A 15653-nucleotide genomic window follows, 5' to 3' on the forward strand; every position below is an offset into this window, starting at 1 on the left:
GTTTGTTTTCTCCCCTCCCCTCTTTATAGGTACAAGCCAAGATTTGTTAAAGACTTCATTTCCTCTAGAAATTTACTGACCTGTCACTTAAGCACCTACTGACTGAAGCCATACTTTACTTCACCTTACAAGAGTGTTTACCTTAAAAAAAACAAAACTTCACACGGAAGACCCTCAGAAAGATGCCGGCCTTTCCTTTTAACAGAAGTTCAGTACACGTCTCCTTAATTTTCATGTGCCTGAGAAAGACAATTTGGGAGCGCTGTGAGATCCGGTAAGCCTTCAAGTCAGCAATCAGTTTCCGTATGATATGAGTTACAAAATACAAGCAGCTAACATTAACAGCTAAGCCCGACAGAGTGCTAAAGCTTCGGAAGCTCTGCATGTGGAAAGAGTGCTCTATTTGCTGGGGTTTTCCATGTATCTGTTTTATTTTAGCTACCCTGACTGCACGCCACACAAGAACGTACGCCACATTCACATTTCTAAAAATACCTCAAGAAAAATCAATGGCAGTGAAATAGAGACATGACAACTCCACTCTGAGCTCCCCCAGCCTCAGCCCCAGCCGCCAGCAGGACTTTCCCCCGCTCACGACCACGACACGAAGCTACCACACGCTTATTTCCCTACACCCAAACACCTGGGCAGAAGATTGGGGCTACCTGAGGGAAAAAAAGGGGCGTTTGGGGTCACTTCTCCCTGCCCCCAGGGAAGGGCACAGGCAGCGGGGCCGGGGCAGAGCCTCCCCCCGACCCCCAACAACTTTCAGCCGCTCCTCGCACCTCAGCGCTCCCCTCACGGAGACCAAACGCGTCGCGGGCAGCACGGCGCGATTTTCACCCTTTTATTTTCTTATTCTTTTAGTTTCGCGACCGAACCAGCCCAAAGCAGCCCCTCACACCCCCCGAAAAAAAAAAAAAACACAAAACTTCCACACAGCCCTCGCTGCGCACCCCAAAACACCTCCAGGCTCCGGGGGGGAGGGCTCCCCCTGAGGCTCCCCCTGACCCCCTCGACCCCTTCCCGGCCCCGAGCCGAGCCGCCGAGCCCGGCACTCACCCGCTCCGGGGGGCTCCGCGGCGAGGACCGTTGGGGACCGTTGAGGACCGGGGTGCGCTGAGGGGAAAAGGGCGGCACAACGGGGCGGGGGGCGCCCGCACGGCACGGGGAGGGCGAGGAGGTTTAAGAGAGGTGTGCGTTTGGGGGAGAAATGAGGGGTTTTTTTTATAAAAAAACGGGGTTAAAAGGAGCGAGGAGCTGGCAGCCGGGCGCTGAGGGAGCGCTGCTCTATCCCATGCCGCTGCGGGGGCTCGGCAGGCGGCGGGCGAGCTGCGGGGGGACTGGGGGCCGCGGGGGGGGATGTGACAGGGTGACAGGCGCGGCCCGCCGGCCGGGTACCGGAGCGGGGGGAGGAGGAGGAGGCGGCGGCAGCCCAGGCAGCGCCGCCCGCCCGCCCGCACACGGCATTTAACGGCGCTGCCGGGCCGCGCCGTGACTCACACACGGGAGTTAGTCACAGGGCGGGCCCGCCGGGCACCGCCCCGCCCCGCCCCCGCCGCCCCCGCTGCCCTATGGGAAGCGGGTGTTCGGTGGATTGACGCGGCGACCGGCCAATGGGAAGCGAGGCTCGCCCCCCTCTCCCTCCAGCGCCGCTCGGCCCAATGAGTCTTCTGAGGACACTGCGCGAAGTGCCGGGGAGGGCCGGGGGGACCCCCCGCGGGGCGGGCGCTGCGGCTTGGCCTGCCGCCTCCTCCAATCAGCATCGCGGGGCGGCTTGATGGACGGCGCGGCGCGGACCAATCGGGAGGGCTCGCCGGGAGAGCTGGTCACGCAGGGCGGGGGCGGGAGCGTGACTGGAGGCGGCGGGCGGGCGGGCTCCGGGCGGGGTCACCTCAGCCGGCGGCGTGCGGGCGGGCGCCGGGCGGGCGGGAATTACCTCAGCGAGGCGGGGCTGGGATGAGGGGGGAGCCGGGGCTTTTGGGGTCCGAAAGGTGTCTCGGATCCACGTCCCGCTGCTTATACCCCCTTTTTTATTTATATTTTTTTGTCAGGTTTTGAGAGAACAAAGCGGGTTCCGGCGTTCCGTCCAAATTTGAAGGGAAAAAAAAAATGCTAAAAGTGATCGCCTTGACAGGCTGCGCTGCGAAAGAGCAGTTCCTGCTGCGCTGCTGGGAGGAGCCGGCAGATAAGAGCGGTATCAGCCCTGTGAGAGAAAAGCGCAATGCTGCCTTCGCGAATGATTAATATTGGAGGAATTTATTTTGGGCAGAGCGAGGAAGTAGTGCCTGCTAGGAGTTCCCAACAAGCGCTGGAGCCCTACCAGGCGTTCAGTCTCGGTGAAGGAAACGAGATACTCAAATTGCCTTTCCCCCCTTCACACAAACTCTCAAACTCTTTTATTATTTTTTTTTTCCAGTAAAACAGCTGATCACATCATTGCGTTACCTCACATAAGTCTATCAGAATCAGGGACTACGCCGGCGTTTTCCCTGGCTGCAAAAATACACGCTTTGTTTTCTTTGCTTTCAAAACTTACTCCCTGGACAGACTGCTATATTTACAATCTTTTTTTCTTATTTTAGCCTCCACGCTAATTGAAGAGCTGAAAAAAACTGTAACCTGCCATAATTTGTTCTTGTTTTCCACTTTAGAAATAGTAGGTTATTCCTGGTCGCTTTTATTGAGGGCTGGGAAGCCGGAGGGAAGATTTCACAGTCCCCCAGCTGAAGCAGCAATGTTGAATCCCACAAAAAGGAAAAAAAACAATGCAGGGTTGTCTCAGCATCTATGGCATAATCCTGCTAGCTGTCTTCAAGAAATCTGGGATGGATGACGCTCAAGATTCTCTAGTATGAAACAGAAAGAAAACTAAGACCAGTAAGGTGGGGTCTTACACTTTCCTGAGCATTTAACGATGGCACACAGCTCAGCAAAGCTTAAGAAATTAGCTATTACTATGGGTATATTTTAATTTTACCCACAGATGCTATGAAACACGTCTGGCTTCGTGCATCTCAGTTTTCTCCCGACACCATCTTCATCATGCTGGTGGTCCAAGGATTTCTTACATGCAGAATTGCTTGGGCTGTAGCACTGCTCAGCTCATCAGCTGTATGAAGCCATAAATCTTTGAATTCTGTTTGAGATAAAATTAGGACAGGAATGTTGTTTAATAACTACCCCAACTTCTCCATTTCATCAGTCTGCTTTGAAAGCATCTGAAGGCTTCTCCAGCCCCCACCCTGGCTTGCACCTTAATAAAACTTTTTGTTGACTAATATTTCCATTCCTGGTGGAATCTGCTGAGCTGTGCTATTGTAAATGCTCTTGCTTTAATTGTGTTTGGATTAGAATAAACCAAATCCACCATACTGTTATTTTATTGTGTTTTGTTTTACACACGCTGCTTTTTGCTCTTCTCTCCATTTGCATCAAAATTTACAAATACAAACATGTATTTTGCTTCACACAGACCTGTTTACATTGAAACCCAAGGCACTTGGACTAAAGGATTCACTGCAGCTAATCGTTGGGAATAGTGAAGGATTTTCACAAGTGATCCCCATATTTGTATTGGTAGCAAAAGCAGAGAATTTAAGACCTGTCTTATAATTTTTTTCCTGCAATAATAGTAAGAGGTTAGAATATTTGCAAGGTTCTGCAGTCTTCAGCAGTGCTTACATCCTGATTCATGCTTAGTGACTTCTGAACACAGCACAAAACATGGCTTTGCATCAGATTCTGTGCAATTCAGCAAATAAAATGATGAACAGAGTATTTAGCATTCACTGGTACGCACACACACACATATATATATGCACACACGTACCCTCTTCAAAGAACTGAAAGGGGTGGGAGTTTCAGGGTGGATGGTCTTTTTGCAGCTGTGTGTTCTTGAGAGGTAATATTCTAGCAGAATTTAGACAGAAAACGGCTCGTGAATTTGGGCACGATTGCTTCTAGAGGGTGAAAGTCTATAAGCAATCATCCTGCTCTGCTGCTACAACCTACCAGGGGGGCTTTGCGAGTGTGCTTCCAGAGAAAGCAACCAAGGTAATATTTCACATCGTCGCGGTGCCGCGGCTTTCCCAGCGTAGCACAGTTTTTTCTTCAGGGACAATGTAGGCAAGGAAGCAATTATATGAAGATCTCAGCTTTTACTTTGAAAATCTCAATCTCACCGTTACAGAGAAAAGTCTGAGAACACGGCCTGCTGCCGAAGGTGGTTTCAGTTTGAGGCAGTTTAGTTTGAGTTTGTTAGTTCGGTGTGTAGGTTGAGAGCAGGCTTGTTTCAGCTGGGTCAAGCTACTCCTGAGTTGAACCAAGTTAGCTGTTAAAATTACACCATTTCCATTAAACTGCTTCAAACCCACTTGCGATTAGACTAGTGCAGTGCAGTTTAGGCGAGGATCAACTCGGCAGTGACGATTCTTGTCCCTGGCCTGGAAATTCAGTAGCTCGCCCTCCATAATTTGTACGTGGAGCAAAACTGTGGAGGAAGGTAGTGTGTCTGAGTTTTGGCTCCAGCTCCCCTTAAGGTTTCCACAGCTGCTTCTACAGAAGTCATTAAACTGAAAGAAACAAACCACAAAACCGAAAGGAGGAATGGAAATGCTGCACGGGCACAGGGACTGCGCAGGTCTGCTCAAGGTGCATGAGTAGGTCCCACACGGCTCTGCCACCCTTGCAAACCAGGAGTAATTCCCCCTGCAGCCCTTGAAGTTGAGGTTTCAAAGCCCAAACCAGGGGTGAGAGGGGCCAGATCCTTCCCCGATTGCATCCAGGCGTACCTCGAGCGTGGTGCTGTGGCTTACTCAGACTCTTGCACCCCTTTCTGGTGGCCATCATAGACTCGAGAGCATTTGGTCGATCGTTTCGCACAAAGACCTCAACCCCTGGCGCTTTTACTGCACCGCAGCTGTTTACAAAATAAGTTTGTTTACTTACTCTTGACCTCAGGGAATACCTTCAAAAACCTGCAAATATTCCCTTATAAATGAATAAAAGCAGCAAATTTCCTTCAGCTGTGTTTGCTTTTTGAAAACATTCCAGTCTATTAGATTAGCGGCTAGAAATGTTTATGGAAAGAATTTTTAAGCCCATTTTAGAGGGTATTCATGGAAGGCAAAATTTTATCTCAAAAACACAGTCATCTTACCTGGTGTTAATTTATGTTCATTGACTCAGGGAATGTAAAACAGCATTATATGACTTGATTTGTTCAGGTCATGTATCTCTCCTGTCTCTCTGGCCTCGTCTTTTTTTGCTGCCATGCTGTTTCCTATCCCTCTGCTATGCCAGAGATGGAAAATTTAACATTTTATTTGTTCACTTCACACCTTCTTCATTTCCCTCTGAACAGAGAGCTCCTTTCTTGAGCAACAGTGAAAGTAAACCGCTATCACAAAGCAAACCTGGGGCCCTGGAATATAAAACCGCTCCCTGCGATATTTAAATTCCTTTGAAAACCATCCTCTGCCATATGTCTATAAACACTGTCCAGCTGCAACAAGATTGCAGATTCTTGGCGACCATCTGAATTCAGCGAAGAAATAACAATACTGTGTACCGAGACAGTGTCAACTGCCGCTTTAAACATTTTGCTTTGCATTTCTAATACTTTTTTTTTCTTCTTCTGTTTTCTCTGATGTAGGTGTTAGGTAGAACTGGGAGCAAAGGTATAGCAGCGGAAAGTACTTGCTTTTCTTAAGAGAGGTGTCTCTTTCAAAACAGTTGGATGAAAATTAGCAGTTTTACTGCAGGACATAGAGTGTAATCGTGCATTTTGAGAGGCTGAGATTTGAGCTCAACGTCATTACCGCTGGCACATAAACAGGCTGATACACACACTCAACAGTTTAGCATCACGTTCCTGAGCTCTTCATTTAGGAAACGACCAAGAGAGGAGTGCCAGAGCTCTCTTTACAAGAAAGAAGACCCTCCTTTACCCAGAGGAAAAGAACCCTAGACCATGCCGTGTACACGTGTGTTTGGAAGCTGCACCTACGCCTGACGCCCTGCCCAGCTCTGCCAAACATCAGCGTCTCAAGTGATCTGAAAATTCAGCTGTCTTCGTAAATAAAAGTACTTCTCCTCCAACAGCGTCATTGCCTGGTTTACAAATGTTTCTGATCTAATGCTTTCAGTTGTCATCCAACTGCAGCACGTCTTGGGCAGAGGCCACATGGTGGTGGTTGTTTGTTTGTTTTTTCCCTGCTTAGGAGTGGAGCAGCAAAGCTGGGACACGGGCATAAATGCAATAAAAACCAAGGATCTCAGCACACCTCCTCCATCGGATGCCAAACGTTAAATACTTACAGCAGAGGTGCTTTTGTGTGGTCCGTGAGGACAAGCTGGAGTTTTAGGAAATACTCGGTGAGAAAATTTCGTGCACAGAAATTCAGAGAAAGTGTAAGCTGCATGTGGACAAGCACGCTAAATTCAAGAGCAAATCGTATCCTATGTGATGTTTGTTCAGCTCGAGCTGCAGGTCCCTCAAAATCAGGATTTTAATGCATGAAAACGAGCAGACATTTATTGTGAGCTGCGACCACCAATTCCTTACACGTTGGAGTTGGCAGAAAGCAGGGTAGAAATGAAAGGAACAATTTTAGACATATGGCAATCTGGCAAAGCGCTCTAAAATTTTAATTACGCTACGGAAAGGTCAAGGCTGGATCTGTGCTGGTGCAGGGATAATTTGCTTTTAGAGTTTGTGAAAGTGCCTCCAAAACTAAGGAACCGAAAACCGAAGAATAAAACTAACTTCTCCTGTGCAGGCAGTTGGTTCTGATCTGCTTTGAAAACAGCCTTCCAGAAGCATCCCGGAATTTTACCAGTTTATCCCAAATTTCAGGGGTGAACGCCCAGTTCTCGGGGCAGGGCTGGGACACCTTCAGGTCGAGAAGAACCAATTTCTTTCCCTAACCCAGTTTTCAGAAGGATGAGCTTGTAGAGGAAGTAGTATTCCCTTGTTCGGAGGCCAAAAATTAAGCAACATCCCTAAATTCAGACATAGCTCTTGAAATAGCTGTATCCTTTTTCAACATCTGCTTGTTCACCGACAGAGCTGGAAGCCCCACAGCCCACGGGGAGCGTACATACCCTGGCAGTGGGCGACAACCCCAAGGCTACAGCCTGGATCGATACGGCGGGCACAAAAACGGAGTGGTAAAATGATTTACTTAAAGATAAGGCTCATCTCTCCGCACCCCAAAAAACGCTAGCCCCTCGATTGCCTTCTTTCTGCAGCGCTGATGGAGCTGCAAGGAGCTCCAGTGAGCCTCACAGGCAGGGCAATGGTTAATTCGACACGAAAGCAGAAGAGAGCATCTCACCACGGATTTAATTCACCCGCTTGCCTTCCCTTACCTCCATTGTAAACCCGAGGGCCTGCATTCATACAGGAGTGTTTCTGCTAGAAATGACGCTGGCAATAAATATTGTGAAAATCGGCATTGTTTTGTTAAAAAAAAAAAAGAGTGGATGCGCACCTCCAGTGACCTCGATTTTTCACTTCGCTGGAGTGATTATAAATGGCTTTGCTTCTCCATCAGCTTTGTCACGGACAGGACTCCTTCTTTTTGCCTCGCTGCCCAGATACAGGTGTGCCGAATTTTTTATTCCTGCCTCTAAATGCTGCCTGCGTGCCAAGAGGGTGAGCGCTGCCGTGACAGCGATAGGAGACAAATTGTTGGGGCTATCCGCGACGAATAGGTGTGCAGGAGGGGTGCAGGGGCAGTGCTGGACTGTTCCCATCCGCAGCTCAGCTCAGCCCTTTTGGACCTCATGGAGCCGGGGATGCGTGTGTGGAAAGGGCGACAGATCACGAGGAGCACAGCCCCTATAGGCTGCCCCTGCGGTTGTGAGGGTATCCGAAGGTGTAAAGGAGGGCTAAAATGAGGGACGTAGCTCGGGCTGGGTATTGAAGGGGATATGATGGGGAGGGCTTGGCAGGAATTAAGGAAAAATTGGCCCTGCCCGATAGCAAGGTCCCCCTCTCTGCTGCGCGGTGTTTATCCAGCCGTGCCGAGGAATAGACGAGCCCGTGCCAGGAGCTGGGAAGCAAAACTGTGCAAAGACAGGGGGAAAAAAATAAAAAGAAGCAAAAAAAAAAAAAAAAAGAGAAAGAAATCCAAGCTAAAAAAAAAAAAAGCTGGAGGAAAGAGCACCAGGCCAGAAAGCCAGTGTGCTGAAATTAATTAGTTCGGACTGGATGTGCCGGGCGCTTCCAGCAGCGGAGGGGCCGAAATCCTCGCCGTGCTCGGGAATGTCACACTCGGGCACAGCGGCTGCTTTCCAGCCTTTCCTTCGCTCCCCCCGCACGCTGAGCTGAAGCCAGAGAGGGAGAGGGAGGGAGGAAAAAGCGAGGCCGAGAGCTTTCTGCGGTCGGCGGGGGCCTATAAATAGCCGCCGAAGTCTTCTAATGCCGATGGGGTGCGTCATGCCGGCCCTCCCCGCTCTTCCTCCACTCGCCGGCCCCGAGCTTGGAGAGGGGGGGAAAAATGAACCACGAGTCCCAAGGATGCTGCTGGCCTCGTGCAGGCGTTGCAAAGGGCCTTCCAGGTCCTGTTGCCCTCGCAGAGGGCAAAAGGCAGAGGCCAGAGGGGTGCCAGAGGGGATTTTGAGTTGGTGTTTCTGTCCTTGTCGCCGCCACACGCTACCAGAGATGGCCCCCTTGTTTCTTCTGTGAGCCCCCAGCAGCAGCCCCCAGGTGCTGCAAGCTGTGCTGGGGCTCTTCTTGCAAAGAACCCATGTCTAAGGCCATATAATGCACATGGAGGCCTTTTTTATTAAACAAAATGATATTCCAGTCATTTTCCTTTTTTTTTTTTCTTTTGCAACACAGGCATTTTTGAGCATCTTGACTCTGCTTTATTTCTCTATTTTTTGATACAATCCCCTATTCTTATTAGGATTTGCTTACATCAATCCATCAGAAAGAAGCAGAGGAATGTGCTGATGAGCATCTTGTCTGCGTCAACTTGTTCGAAAGTGGACCTGCAAAAGGCAAAGCTGCCAGGCTGACACGTGGGATATGCTCCTTTTCAAGGACCACAGTAAATTCTCCCAGATTTGGGGCCCTCCTCGGAGAGCACGTAAGGAGCAGCACATGGTGGTCTCTGCCACATCAGGGCAGTCCGAAGTGTTTGAAGTAGTGAAAAATTGCCAAAAAGATGGAGCAGGATCATCTCCCCCCAGGAACAACTCCCTGCCGAGCTGAGCTTCAAAAGCACCCAAGCATCACTGACGTCCCAGTGTCCAAAGCAAAGCTTAAGCCTCAAAACTTTGGGGTTTGTTACTATTTCAAAAGGATGGGTGCAGAAAGAAACCCAGCCTAAGGTCCAGTGAATGAAATTCCTGCTGTGAAACGTCTGGCCAGGCTCTCTGTTCAGAGATGGAGAATTTGCCCTGCTCCTGAAAGGTCCTGTATCGAGGAGGAGATGCCAATGGATGTCGTCAGAGGGGCTTTTTGGTTTGGTGCCATCTCAAGCAGCACTGGATATAGGCACAGTTGTAGGGACCTTCAACTCTTCATGTTTTTAGCACCCACGTTTTTAGTACGGGTACATACAACTTTCGAAGGCACAAATAAAACACGTGACTCAAGCAAAATAGGTTCAAAATGTCTTTTTTTTTTTTTTCCCCTAACAGTGATGTCTGTCCCGGCAGAGGGCTTGATACAAACTGGAGTCTACCTTTCTGAGCTGAAACCGTGAGGATTACTCACATCTTTAAAAATAAGCCCACGTCGAAATTCCCTTGTTGGATTAAGACCTAAGCCCTGCAATTGTCACTTTTCCCGACGGAGGAAAGTACCAGTGGCTTAACTAAATATACCGTCCCCAGCGCCACGGGCAGCTTCCAGATTGTTTCTCTTTCCCCTTTTACTGGAACTCCTCCACGTTTCTGTAAGTTTATTTTACTTTTTGGTTGGTTTGCTTTTTTTTTTCACCAGTCCATCACCCCTTTTCCTGAGCGGTGTGTGATCTTTCATCCTGCCCTTGCCATTTCTTGCCCCATCCTTCTCTGCCCATTTGCCACAAGCAGATGGCCACCCGTTGCTTCAGCTTTGGGGAGAAACTACCAAACATGGCAAAACAATATGTATTTCTGTTAGCAGTGTAAAAAATAAAGCCAGGTTTAGCCTGGATTCGTGTCTCTTCTGTGCCTGATGATGTGCAAGAGCTGCTTGAAGTTTTTTTCCATCACACTTAGCAGGGATTCTCTAGCAAGAGTTGTGCTGACATGGAGCCGTGTCCAGGTGGTACTCCCAGTCTTTGGGATGAGTCTGATCTTAAAAGAGCATTCGTGGCTTTGTCACACGTGAAGAAAACTCTAAGAGACTCAGGAAAAAGCAAGAACTTCATGTGTTTACCCATACACAAGGAGGATGCTAAGTGCTCTTAGGTTGGGATTGTCTCTGTACAGACGATGCATGGGCCAGATTTAGGCAGGAAAAATGCTCTTCAACCCAGCTCTTGTCCTTGTTGGGTCTATCCTGGCTAAAACAGGAACTCCTCAGTGCTTCCAAAAAGTTAGCCAGGAACTGGATGGCTCCTTACAGTGTCCAAGAAGCCAGGCACAAACTCTTCACTTGGATCCCTCACAAGAAAGCAGGCATTGGAGCTCAGACCCCAGCCCACAGAAGTGCACACAGCCTCCTCTTCCCTCTGACCCAGCAGTGCTTCGACAGCCTCGAGGGGTGGCAAATTAACCAGCTCTGTGCTCAGACACTACAAATCAAGACACGAGCACCGTTGCTCATAACGCAGTGTAAGACACCACCGTCCGTGTTTACAATAAATACTCCTCTCTCACCGGGAGAAAATCATTTTCCTTTTCAGAGCTGCTTTTTTCTTCCGGCCTTCCCAGCCGCTGCAGTGATCAGCTCCTCAAAGAGGTCTTAATTTGAGGAGTTTCCTAACGCATACCTTAGCACAATGCGTGCAAGATTAAGCTTTTCAAGAGTCTTCGGGTACAAAAGAACTGTATTTCACAATGAGGAGGAGAAGTGCCATTAAAAATATCAAAGCCGTATGATACCCACTTTGTAGTTACGTTCCAAAGGACACTTTTATTCAAATTCCCTCTTTTCAGGAGCTTCCGTTTCTGAAATTTCTCGCTGTTGTTAAGTAGCCCAAAGGGAAATTTTTGTGTGTGTGTGTGCATGGCAAGTTTGGCATAATTCATTCAGGATATTGCAGTAATGGGGTTATTCTAAGCATGAAACGATAATTTTCACGCCTTGCGGAAGCCGTGTTCAAGTTTGCCTTATTTCAGATTGTTTCCCTCTTGATGGGCTCCTCCTGACCGGTGTGGTGGGAACTTTGGTTTTTCCACGCTGGCAGGGGCTGGTTTGGGGAATGATGGGGTTGTGGAGTGGCCCAGGCACCAGGGCAGCACATCCCAGCTGCTGGCTCCTCATCTTCTCCCCAAAAAGAGGAGGCAAGCAGACGGTGCCTGCTCCCACAGGGGACATGTGAGCACTGCATCCCGTACTGCTTGCATTAGCCCCTGTTAACCACAAGTTAGATACTTCAGCTATATTTAGGGGCTGGGAAGTGCAAATAGACACGTAAAATCCCACTGACAGCATGGGGAGTTAGATGCTGACCTGGCTTAGGTGCTTGTGGATCTTACCATCCCACCACAACCTTCCTCCAGGCGCATTGCTGTGTCTTCGGGGATGAGACAGCTTTTGGGAACGCGACCCATGAGCACACGAAGGTGTAAGAGTAGTATGCACGATTCGGATGAATTTTAACGCATATAAATGCTGCCACTATTGCATCTAAGCTCTGCATTCCCCCACCTCACCAACACACATGATTTTGTTATCAGAGGCACACAAAACGCACGTGGCGAGTAAGACTTGGTGATTTCCAGAGCCTGCATGGGGAAGGTGGAGGTGAGCCCTTGACGGGCTGTTTTAATCAGGATCACGGGTTGAACAGCGTGTGGCTGCAAAGAAAAGGCCCAGAGGAGAAGGGAGGAATTGGTTTCCATTGTGCCACCACAAATCCAGGTGCAGTCCCAGTTCATGCTGCCGGTTAGTAGGATCTTGTTAGCCCCGCTTCTGGGGAGGAAAGCAAGGATTTATGCCTGACATATCTTGAAGATAAGCTAAGAAGGCGGCTGTAATCTTTATGACAGCCAAAAGATTTGTGTGAAACGTGAATTAATCAATAAAACCACTTTTGGTGGTAGAACAGAGGACGCATTTCCCCGCCACACGAATGCCCACACATTAGAAAGAAGCATGCCCTGCCACTGGAGCGTGCAAAATAAAATACCAGCAACATCCACCTAAATTTTAACGCTGAACTGTGAAACAACGACGACCAGAAGAAAGGCTTTTGTTTCCCTGTCCTTTTTCTTGAACCGAACAGTGCCTAACTGTTTAACTTGTGGTTAAGGATTATTTATGTAGGGCTCTTGTGTAGGTAAAGCGCCATGTCCTTGGCCCTCTGCCCACGTAGCGCAGTGCAGGATCTCTAGTTACAAATTGCAGCTGTATAACATAACAGGAAACGTGGGGCTTTAAGTTATTCCACTGGAAAGATTAATTATTTGGAAAATAGTTATGCAGCAGCTTTGTGTATTTTTGGAGCAAAGGTGACCAGCACCATCTTAAATTTAAAGAAGTAAAAACCACTTGCAGGGAATAAAAAGGGACGCTTTAGAAACTGGAAATGTCATGGGACAATTTGTTAATTTTATTTTAATAACGTTTGAATTGTCTGCTCTCACCGAAGGAGCCAGGGAAGAGTGGTGGTCAGTCCCAGAAGGGAGATGGTGGGAGAGGAGTGGGAGCATTTGGGAGCTGCTGGATTCAACTGGACCTTGACCTTCCAGGTCAGAATCCCATCCACCTGCTTGAGAGGAAGGTGCAGGGAGTCCTACCAAGGGGTGAGGCAGATCCCAGGAGAATGAAGCTTGTTCGCATGCTCAGCAATGTGTCCAGTGTGATATTTATTTGTGTTTCTGAGTTGCTGGCAGAGGTAGGAGCAGATTTGGGTTTGTCAGCCTGGTGCAATGGGGCATCCCCCGGGCACTGGCGCAAGGTGAGGAGCAAGCTTGGAGGCATCAGCTCAGTGGCACGGTCTCCTTCCAAAGCATGCTGCAGACAGCCCATGGGAAGACACTGGAGCCCAGGGAACCTGTTTCCTCCAGGCAAACACTCCTAAAAAAAAAGCAAATGCAGTGTCTGGAGGGGATGTTTTCCACCTCAGGTTGGAAGATGGGTGACAAAGGGCGCCTCCTGCTACATGTCAATGAGTCCTGCCCTGCCCACCTTGCCATGGGCTTCTTTTTACAGCTTGGTTCAGGGGATTTTAATTTGCCCCTCTGCATGGAAGTGATCACTCCGATTAAAGGAAACCGCTAAAACAGCAAACTCGCTGCTGCAGCGCATGGGCATGGGCGAAGGCCAAATTCTCTGATCAGCTCTGCATATGCTTCTGAGTGACTTCAGAGAGGTCCGCGGCCAAAGCGAAATGTCTCACTGATTAGGATTCCTCTAAGCATCCAAATGTGCTTAAATACTGGAGTCCTCCAGAGGGATGTGGTTTGGATAAAGAAGATGTAGTTATTTTTAGGCAGCACAATGCACCTCTTAGTAAAGTTTTTCCACTCTGACACGTAACCCGCGGCCATTTCGTGAGAGCAGCTATTCCACACCTAGCTCTGCACTAACCTAGCCTCCTGGGGCTTTTGCCTATGGCTGTGACAGGGATGTGGTGGTCACTCTCTTTGCTGAGCTAGAGATGCCAAAAAGAAAGCCCCAAACGAGAAACACCCATGCATGAACATGTCAGAGGGTTTTGGGAGACCCCTGAAGGGTTTTGTACCCCTAAATCCACCTAAGCTTTCTTGTACTCCTACCAATGTCTTTTGTGCAGTTGAAGCCTGCCCTAAAGAGATAATTCAGGTCACAAAGTTCCCTCAGAGAGTGCATATTTAATCAGGTAGAAAATCCTGCCTGGACACAGCTGCAGGGCGTTTTGGAAAACAGCCAGGGAAGCCCCTCTAGCATCAGACCTTGGCCTAGATAAGATGTGCAGTAAGACCCCCAAAGTGTTATTAGAGCAGGTTTGGGAGAAACAAGTGAAGACCATGAGTTCTGTGTTCTTCTTTCCCTCTGCAGGCGAGAGGAGTGGGCAGGACGTGCCCCATGGGAAAGACGAAGTGGGTCCCAGTAAACCAAGTCCAGCATCCTTCTTTCCATCAACGCTCAGGGAAAGCCTGGTTTCAAAGCAGTCTCATTTTCCTGATCCATACTGGGGAAACACCAGTGCCAAAAAATGCCTGCAGGGTGGTTTGTTAATCCCAGAGGGATTCACAGAAGAAATCTGGGGTCCAAGTGGTGGTGATGGCTGGAGAATCTCTTCCTTCTTCCCTTTAGGGCTTGAGTTTGCCATGGGTTCATGGGTAGGTTGTTAAGGACTAGGTCTTTACTCTGTCTCTGTGTCATTTTTTGATGTTGTGAGAGTGATCAACTGTATTAATAGCAATGGGGAAACTACAAGAATGCTTCATTTCACCCCAGGTGGACCCTGTTTCAGCAGGCTGTGAACAAATAATTGGGGAGGCCAGCAGTTGGCTGCCAGACAGGGAATTTGAACAGAGAGCATTGCTATTCAAGCAGACTTGTAGACATTCGAGGTGTAAATTTCTCATAATTGATGGAGTTAAATGAAGGATAGTCCAGGTCCTGGCAAAGAACAACATCAGATTCAGGGGGGGCCTAAAGAAAGTTTCTTATAAAATCAAGAATGCCTCTGACGTAGGTAACAAACCAAACAGAGAGAGCAGTCTCTTAACTTTCCAAGTTTTTTATTTCTGCCTCATTTGCTGCTACCTCAGACTAACCAAAACTCCATGTTTGTCTAATATAAAACAACTATTTTCGCAAAATTCTTCAAGCCACAGCAGTTTAGTCCTACCACAATAATTCACCACTCTACTACAGCAAATGTTTATATATGAAAAAACCTACTAGGTATTAAAAAAATGGAGGAAATTATTTAATTTAAAGCCCCTATATTTTAGTGCATTTGATAGAATACAGAAGGCATGTTTTTCATCAGCCAAAAAATATTGTTAGTGGAGGCTGACTTTCTTCCCTGCATTGCACTTGGTGTGGCCATTGGCATTCAAACAGATCCCCACGCATCTCACTGAGCTGGGTTGAATTTTACACCCATGATACTTCCCCAAAGCAGATCTCCATAAAGTCTGGGTGAAGCATCCCCAGTGTCATTACAGAAGGAGTGAATTATGAGTTAGCAAATGGCATGTCACTAAGCTGTCCAAGATAAGGCCGTGGTCATTCAGGGCTTCATCTAGACTCATCAGAAAGAGACACCCTGCAGTGGATGATCCTGCCTAGCTATAACCCCTGTTGGGATGAGTTTTTCTTCCTTTTTCCGCACCATTGACTGCAGGGAGAACCCAGGATGACAAAGTTCCTAATTTATGTTCAAGTAACTGCTTAAGTCTGGGTGGGAAAAATACAAGGCAGAGGTGAAGCGTGGAGAAAAAGTCTGCAAATCTTGTTGCAGCAGAGAACACAAACCATTTGTAAGGGAGGAGGCTGCAGAAGGCTGGTTAGGTCTGGGGCCAGCAAAAAAGTTCATCTGAAAAAA

The 15653-nt window shown here is 48.4% G+C and overlaps 1 protein-coding gene and 2 long non-coding RNA genes across 7 annotated transcripts in view; 1 reads left to right on the top strand and 2 right to left on the bottom strand.

Annotated features, from left to right (window-relative positions):
* Positions 1-1526, bottom strand: part of SERTAD2 (SERTA domain containing 2) — an 81263-nt gene extending 79737 nt beyond the window's left edge. The window contains exon 1 of the mRNA XM_080586530.1: positions 1063-1526. The gene's annotated coding sequence lies outside the window, so the exon portion shown is untranslated. The remainder of the gene's footprint in view (positions 1-1062) is intronic.
* A 140-nt stretch (positions 1527-1666) lies between these two features.
* LOC308192689 lies at positions 1667-3374 on the top strand. The gene is made up of 2 exons (XR_013949011.1): positions 1667-1828; positions 2055-3374. It is a non-coding gene; the product is annotated as an uncharacterized lncRNA (long non-coding RNA).
* LOC308192687 overlaps positions 1914-15653 on the bottom strand; it is a 44158-nt gene continuing 30418 nt past the window's right edge. For 2 of the 5 annotated variants that reach the window (XR_013949008.1, XR_013949009.1), the window contains exon 6: positions 14218-15644. This is a non-coding gene — a long non-coding RNA (uncharacterized lncRNA). Of the gene's footprint in view, positions 4575-4601; positions 4922-14217; positions 15645-15653 lie in introns of those variants that run through there. The other 3 variants (XR_013949005.1, XR_013949006.1, XR_013949007.1) reach the window with 3 other exon arrangements.

The sequence above is a fragment of the Anser brachyrhynchus genome (assembly GCF_964034855.1).
Source record: "Anser brachyrhynchus genome assembly, chromosome: 3".
Lineage (NCBI taxonomy): Eukaryota > Metazoa > Chordata > Aves > Anseriformes > Anatidae > Anser > Anser brachyrhynchus.